The 8,392-nt window shown below is 39.4% G+C and overlaps 2 pseudogenes; one reads left to right on the forward strand and one right to left on the reverse strand.

Annotated features, from left to right (window-relative positions):
* Positions 1-3,802: 3,802 nt before the first annotated feature.
* LOC138160125 (growth hormone-inducible transmembrane protein pseudogene) lies at positions 3,803-5,046 on the reverse strand (annotated as a pseudogene).
* A 1,671-nt stretch (positions 5,047-6,717) lies between these two features.
* LOC138160058 (heterogeneous nuclear ribonucleoprotein D-like pseudogene) lies at positions 6,718-7,782 on the forward strand (annotated as a pseudogene).
* The last annotated feature ends 610 nt before the right edge of the window (positions 7,783-8,392 follow it).

Raw genomic sequence — 8,392 nt, forward strand, 5'->3', positions numbered from 1 at the left:
TACAGTACATGGAGTGCCAGGCCTCAAATTTGGAAGACTCTTCTCTATGACTTTAAAGCTGGCCCCAGACACTTACTGGCTGTGTGACCCTGGGCAAGTCACTTAAACCTCTTTGCCTCAGTTTGTTCATCTATAAAATGAGCTGAACAAGGAAATGACAAACCACTCCAAGAAAAACCCAAATGGGGTCACAAAGAGTCTGACATGACTGAAAATGAGTGAATAACAATTCCTCATCAGAGCTCTTTGAGGGCAGAGACCATCACTGTTTCTTATTTGTATCCCCAGTACTTAGCTTAATGCCTAGCACATAGTAGGAACTAATAAATATTTATTGAATTGAGTTGAATTTAAAATGAAAATGGGGACCTCTAAACCATCCATCAGGACCCTGGTGGGCTGCATATTAACTGATAAAACCACACATGTGTATGTGTTTCTTTTTTATTACTATATCAACACATTAACATCAAATATGAACTGCAGTTAAATCTGTCTGGGCCGCATCTGAAAGCCCACAAGCAGCCCATTTTTGACACCTTTGGTATAGAAACTGATGAGGAATTGGACTGGAATAAAGCAGCTAATCCATGGAGGTTCTTGACAGCCGGTCTGAAAAGGTTAGCAGTAGGGACCCACTGCAGATTCTTTAGCTGATGAATGACCCAACAACAAAAATGACATCTAAAAAAAGCATCTAGGCACCTGCATTCAATATGGGCTGTAGTTGAGAGAAAACAAAGGCAGGTAAACCATAGGAGAGGGCCAAGAAAAGACCCTAAAATGATAGTGGGCTTTCTGATCAGATGCCAAATCAGATTAATAGTGATCTTGTCATTGAGGCCAAACTGTACTTATTTTTGTGAAAAACAAAAATTGTGTGCATAGGACATGGTAAAAAAAAGAATCTATCAGATTTATAATCTGCAGGGTAATCATTAAAATTTATTTAATACTTACCATGTACCAGACACTGTGCTAAGTGTCTTACAGATGTTACCTTATTCAATCCTCATAGAAGTCTTACTAGGTAGATGCTAATATTCTCCTCATTTTTTATAGTTAAGGAAACTAATGCAAACTTGAGTGACTTGTCCAGAGTCACAAAACTGGTAAGTATATGAATCAAGATTTGAATTCAGGTTTTCCTAACTCCAGGCCCAGGAGTCTATCTGCTGTTCCACTTAGTTGCTGAACATTATCCTTAACATTAAAGTTGTAGACCTAAGGACCGTGAAGAATTATAATAACTAATAATTAAGTAGTTGGTGAGGAATGTTGAATTTTTTATGGTGATGAGTTACTTTTGACATATTATAGCTAAACCCTTAAGTAGGTAGAGATGAAGGACTAACCAAGTGAGGAGGTAAGGTTAGAAATGTAGATTTAGGAATCATTTAAATATATATCTTATTGGCTTCAATAATTCATTTCATTAGGAGTACCAAAGAACCATATCTAACGATTAGTGATTTATTTCTAATTGAGTTTGAGACTAGAGACCAAATGGTCCTTAATAAGAGAACCTTGATCCATGTAACCATATAATGTGCAATTATTTTAAAGTTTCTATTTTCTCTAAATAACAGAGGGCTGAATTTTTCATTTTAGCTTTATCATCCTTATTTAAAATCATAGTAGTGATAATAAAAATGTGTTTATTATAAACTAAATTCAATTAATCACTTGCCCTGTATATATACCTCCATACATACCAACATGTATATATTAATGCATATATAATATAAACTATTACATAAAATATACTATTATATATACTATTAAATATATTATATAATGCTATGTTATATATGATATTACATATGATATGTAATATTGCATATATTATATTTGTTGTATTATATATTTATATTATATATATTATGTGCATTCCATATGATGTATTTAATAATACATGGTTATATCCATATCATATTAAATATATTTTAGTTCTTTACACATTTTCTCCCCCATTATAACACAAGCTCCTTGTGCCTGCTTTTGCTTTTCTGAATCCCCAATGCTTAGCACAGTCCCTATCACATAGTAAATGCTTAATAAATGCTTGTTGATTTAAACTGAACTCCATTGAAATGTATTTTTAAAAGTTCATATTAATCAACTTTATCACTGACCTTTTCTATTTAAAATTATACTCTTTATTAGTGGCTTTAAGATGACACAAACATGACATTAAAATATATATTTATATATAGTTTATATACATACCTCTAAAAACAGAATAAAAAAACCATAAAATTCAACAATCTCATAGACTCTAAAACAGGCACACATATACACACACAAAAGTGTAGAGATGGTGTTTTGAAATCATGAAATTAGATGAACGATGAGAGGAGTGAGTATAGAACCAGACTCAGTGTGATATCTTGGTAAGCCCATTTTCTTTGAAGTCAAAGAATGTCAGTTCCAATTCTTGCTTTGTTGTTGGCTATTTGTATGTATCTTTTTTTTTCTTTTTGGAGGGCAGTTAGGGTTAAGTGACTTGTCCAAAGTCATACAGCTAGATTTTGAGTTGTGTCTGAGGCTGGATTTGAACTCAGGTCCTCCTGACTCCAGGGCTGGTGCTCTATTCACTGTGCCACCTAGCTGCCCCTATTTGTATGTATCTTACTGCCTTTGCCACTTAGCACCTGCTTTGTACTCCATTACCTGTGAGTCAACCAGTGAGGGGGCCATCTGACATTCTGATCTCTATCTGATCACTGGACCCAGATGACTCTGAAGCAGAAAGTGAGGCTGGGGACTTTGCACAACTCTTCCTCCCTTAAATCCAACTCACTTGCAAGTTATAGCATCACCTTGTGGATGTCTTGGTCCTCTTCGAGAACGAATGACAAATAACAACAACCAATGAATATGGTTTTGATTGGCCTCAGCCCCCTAAGATTCAAAGCTAGTAAACCCAGAGACTAGCTATTAACCTCCCCTCCCCTTTTCAGACTCTTATTGGATTGGCACAATTAGGGGTTAAGTTCCTTACTTTCCTGTCCTTCATTACTTACCCCTTATTAGGCAATTTAGAAAATATCCTGGGGGTGGATAGGTGGTTCAGTGAATAGAGCAGCAGCCCTGGAGTCAGGAGGACCTGAGTTCAAATCTGGCCTCAGACACTTAACACAAAAAACTAGCCATGTGACCTTGGGCAAGTCACTTAACCCCAATTGCCCTCCCGAAAGAAAAAAAATGAAAGAAAATACCCTCACTTTACTGGTCCTACAGATAACTGAGGAATCTCTCATTAGTATCATGCAGGCTATTCAAGAGAAGCATAGAAACCCCTTCCTCCATCCCCTGTGTGCTGCCTATAGTGGGCATGGAGGTCTGATCCTAGCAGCTGTTCTTCTCCTCCCCTTCTGGGAAGGCAACAACATTTGCTAAAAGCAATGGCTGTGTGCGCTGTCACTCTTCAACTGAACTCCCTTGAACTACGCGGTTGGACTTTGGGCAAGTTCTTTTGACTATTCCGGACCTCAGTTTCTCCATCAGTTAAATAAAGATGATGTATTAGATTATCCCAAGAGTCCATAATAAATAGATAAAATATTTATATGACACATTCATGTTTACAAAGTACTTTACATATATTTTCCTGTTTGAACCTCACAACAACCTTGTTAGATAGGTACTGTGGTTATCCATACTTTATTTTTTTTTTTGTGCTTATTTGCAAGAGAAGTGCTGAATTTATTCTTAAGAAAGGTAGAACTTGAAGCATCACATTGTACTGGAATATCTTAACCATGTTGAAGTGTCTCTGAACTTCTGACTTCAACCAAAGTGCTTGTACAAGAAATGATTTAATAAGTACACACACCAAGAATACAAGCAAAGGTATCTGACGAAGTTTGGATGGTTCAAAATGCAATCAGTTCATTTCTTCCTGTTGCTTCCAGTTGTTAGCATGGTGGCTACTCACATAAAGATATTTAGTGTATCCATGTAGATTCCCATCATGGAGTTAATGAGGTCATATGTTTCTGTGCCATACATGGGCATTATTTCTGCACGCTTGATGACTTTTTGGGTATCATATAGAAGGAACATGCTGAAAAGAACTAATCCACCATACATTGCCACAGAATAAAGACCAGCACCAAGTGCAGTGGTAGGTGGTAAAAACAGAGATCCCAAAGAAGAAACAAAAACAACACCCAGGCCCACTCCTAATGGTGCTCCCATGTTTAGAAATTTTTCACTTGGAGCACACATGGCTACAGTAGAGAGGCCACCCACAATGCCTGCTGTATACCAGAGAGCTTTGAGGATCAGAGGGCCACCCAACAAAGTCCGAGGGGCCACCACTGTACCCATGATACCAGAATGGAACATCCAAGCAATATGTTTGAGGCCTAGGCTCTGTTCATATGATATTGACCGAAGCAGCATTCCAGCTCCAATTATGGCTGCAAAAGTTGCTCCAATTGTCAACTGAGAGCCTTTCATCATAAAAGTCATTAAAGCAAGTGATCGGCTAACTGCTAAGGCAGATAATGCTGTTAAACCAACACTCCCTGTGAAATACATATAGGTGGCATGAATTCTATCCTTCACATCCTGTGGCCAAATTATTGTTTTTTCAATAGCCCCAATCTCATTTGACATTACCAAGCCATAGAAGCAGAGTGCTCCAAGTCCAACAGCAGCTCCTCCAGCAGCAAACCATCTTCCCATCTGATAGATTTTAAACACTCTTTCTGCTGATGGTTTGAATGCTGCTTCCTTAATTTCTCGGCCAGTTTTTCCATGTCGGATCCCAAATCTTGATTTGGTGGCATAGCCCCTGTTGGATTGCAAGAGCCATTGATTTGTCTTTAGAATGGAATTCCTCAGAACAGGAGAGGTCTTTGTGAATGGTGGGTGGAGAGTCCTGGAAGGTAGGGTCAGGGTCCGGAGACACACAAACCTTGCTGCCATCATGGTATTCCAACAGGTTCACTGATTATTTTTTAAATGCTCACTGCTGGTAAGCTCAGTTGTGCGCGCAGCCTCCTGATCTGGTCAACCACGCAGATGCTGGACCCTCCGCCCTGGTTATCCATACTTTATAGATGAGGAAATAGAAAGTAAGTGACTCTCTTAGGCTCTCACAGCTAATACAAGTCAGAAGAAAGATTCTATCATAGACCTTTCTGACTCCAAATTCATCTGTATCTCCACTGCCACATAGATGCTTCTTCTACTTCAAAAGCCTATGCTCCTAGCAGAAGAGGATCCACAAGGAAACCCTGGTATAAGTACTTCTACATTAAGAATGTTAGAAAAATTCAAACTAGTCAATAAAGGAAGGGTAGCTAGGTGACACAGTGGATGGATTGTTAGACCTGAAGTCATGAAGATTCATTTTTCTGAGTTCAAATCCAGCCTCAGACACTTACTAGTTGTGTGACACTGGGCAAGTCACTTAATCCTCTTTGCCTCAGTTTCCTCATCTGTAAAATGAGAAAGAAATGGCAAACCGTTCCAGTTTCTTTGCCAAGAAAAACCCCAAAGGGGTCACAAAGAATCTGACATGATTGAAAATGACTGAACAACAATAACGATAACAAGAAAAGGAAAAGATATGATGAGAGAGAGAGAGAGAGAGAGAGAGAGAGAGAAGCTATTGTACCAAAAATTCACTGCAGACAATTCTAGTCATGTTCCAGGCACATAACATCTTTTGATAATCGTTGGAAACTTGGAGACATTATTTTATCACTTACTGAAGTGAAGTATTCCATATGATGGGAATAAATTAAAGCCCTAGACTTAGAGTATAGAAGTACATTAGTGTCTTTAGCTAATAGACATGTATATGAGGCCTAAAGCAGAAACATATGAACCTAAATCAAGGAAACTTTTTGCCGCTAGATCCAACATGAGCAGTTGCATTAAGGTTCTCTCAGTCGGAAATCTCACTTAAACTCATACAGCTCTAAAAATATCAGTCGTTATGTTATGGCCCATATGCAGAAATCTGCTCACTTGCCAGATCGTCCAGCCTAGGTTCTCACTATGCTAACTCTTCAAGGCCTGTGTAATCAACACCAACCTAGAAAACTATTTTCATTTACTAATCACATCCATAACTGCAGGCACTATTTGAAGCAGAAAAATTACCCTTTGTTCCCTCCTTAAGATGTTTCCAGATGCCTTGTCATTTCTCTATCCCTTAACTGGGATACTTTCTTACTTCTAAGTCTAATTTGAAGCATGTTTCCCTCAAGAAATCTTCTTTAAGACTCAAACAAGCCCACTTACTTGACTAAAAAGCAAAATTATTTCTCCTTTTTTGTATAGACATGTTATGTGCTTTGGGAAAATTTTATATACACACATATTCTCACTTATTCAAACTAGTAGGGAAATATGCAGGTTCTCTCCTCCAAAAAATGAAAATTCTGTTTAACTAGTTAATGATAATTAAAATACCCATTACTGAATTTCCACTCCAAGTGTTCACATGGACTATTTGTGCCCAACCTATGGGAGAGCCTTTCAAGCCTGCATTGGGCTGATCAGTCATAGTCACAAACATTGTACCTTGATTTCAACATAGTAAGAATGAAAGACAACAACCAATTGATTAATATTTGGGCTATACCAAAATGTAATGAATAAAACTGCAATGAACTATCAGAAGTAATAATAGATTCCTATCAATTTATAGCGAACATGGGCTCTTCCACCGCCATTTTAAATCGGGCTCCATCCGACGCGCCGCTGCGACTGCCTCTCCGAGCCGCCTGCCCCCGGCCAACAGCCCCGCCGCCATGGAGGGCGTGAACCAGTACAGCAACATGGAGGAGTTCGCCGAGGGCTCCAAGATCAACGCCAGCAAGAAGCAGCAGGACGACGGTAAGATGTTTATCGGAGGGCTGAGCTGGGACACGAGCAAGAAAGACCTGACCTAGTACCTGTCCCGCTTCGGAGAGGTGGTGGACTGCACGATCAAGACGGACCCGGTGACGGGCCGATCGCGGGGCTTCGGCTTCGTGCTCTTCAAAGACGCGGCCAGCGTGGACAAGGTGCTGGAGCTCAAGGAGCACAAGCTGAACCCGAAGCGGGCCAAGGCGCTGAAGGGCAAGGAGCCGCCCAAGAAGGTGTTCGTGGGCGGCCTGAGCCCGGACACGTCGGAGATGCAGATTAAGGAGGACTTCGGGGCGTTCGGAGAGATGGAGAACATCGAGCTTCCTTTGGACACGAAGACTAACGAGAGAAGAGGATTCTGTTTTATCACGTACACAGACAAAGAGCCAGGAAAGAAATTGTTAGAGAACAGATATCACCAGATTGGTTCTGGGAAGTGTGAAGTCAAAGTTGCCCAGCCCAAAGAGGTATACAGGCAGCAGCAGCAGCAGCAGCAGCAACAGAAAGGAGGGAGGGGCGCTGCGGCCGGCGGCCGAGGTGGGACTAGGGGTCGTGGCCGAGGTCAACAAAGCATGTATGGCAAAGCATCCCGAGGGGGTGGTCGTCACCAAAACAATTACCAGCCATATTAAAGGAGGACATGGAGAAAACAGGTGTGGATGCTACAGCAGTCTATCTTGCAGGATGACGACATTGAATGGAGAGTGGGCTTCTATTGATCTGAGATGACTATTTTGTAAAAGACTTTTAGTGTACATGACACAACTGTGTCCAATTGTATATAGCGGCCAATTTAGTTTTCTTGTTTTTGCTTTTGTCCTTTGCCATCTGTGTTATGACAAAATGTGGATTTGTGTTTATACAAATTTTATTTGTATAATTTCATGTTAATTGATTCTCAAAAATAAATTACTTGTGATTGTTAAAAATATATATATAGCTAACAGGGACCTGAGAGGCTATTTAGATCCTTGTGGATAGGCATTGCCATCTCCCAGTACTGAGTAGATAGACAGACAGACAGAGAGACAGATACAAACACAATTACATATGTGTATATATATATATATATATACATACATATATGCATATATATGGGTGAGCTGAATTTCATAGTCATAGATTTGGAATTCGAAGGAACCTTAGACATTATCTAGAACAATCTTCCTTTTTTATATAAGTGGAGAAATTGACATCCAGAAGACATCAGTGATATTCCAGAGCTCACACCAGAAGTGAAATCATAGACCTGGAAGCCAGAACTAGAACCCAAATGTACTGACCTATAGTACATTCAGGAAATTGGCATTTTTATTCTTTTCCAATATCGACTTGTTTATTTCTTATATATACAGAAAAATACAGAAGAAAAATTCCCATTCCTTATACTTTCTGGTTGTTGGGAAGCATATATTTGCTGTACATACACAGATATGTGGGTTGTTTTTTTTTTTTATCCCAGAAACAAACTCTATGGGCTATGTAGTCTATAATGCTGCTTTCCCTTAAGTCTCGTCTC

Source organism: Petaurus breviceps, unplaced genomic scaffold, assembly GCF_028583685.1.
Source record: "Petaurus breviceps papuanus isolate PSGF00001 unplaced genomic scaffold, PetGlider_PUasm1.0 179, whole genome shotgun sequence".
In the NCBI taxonomy this organism is placed as follows: Eukaryota; Metazoa; Chordata; class Mammalia; order Diprotodontia; family Petauridae; genus Petaurus; species Petaurus breviceps.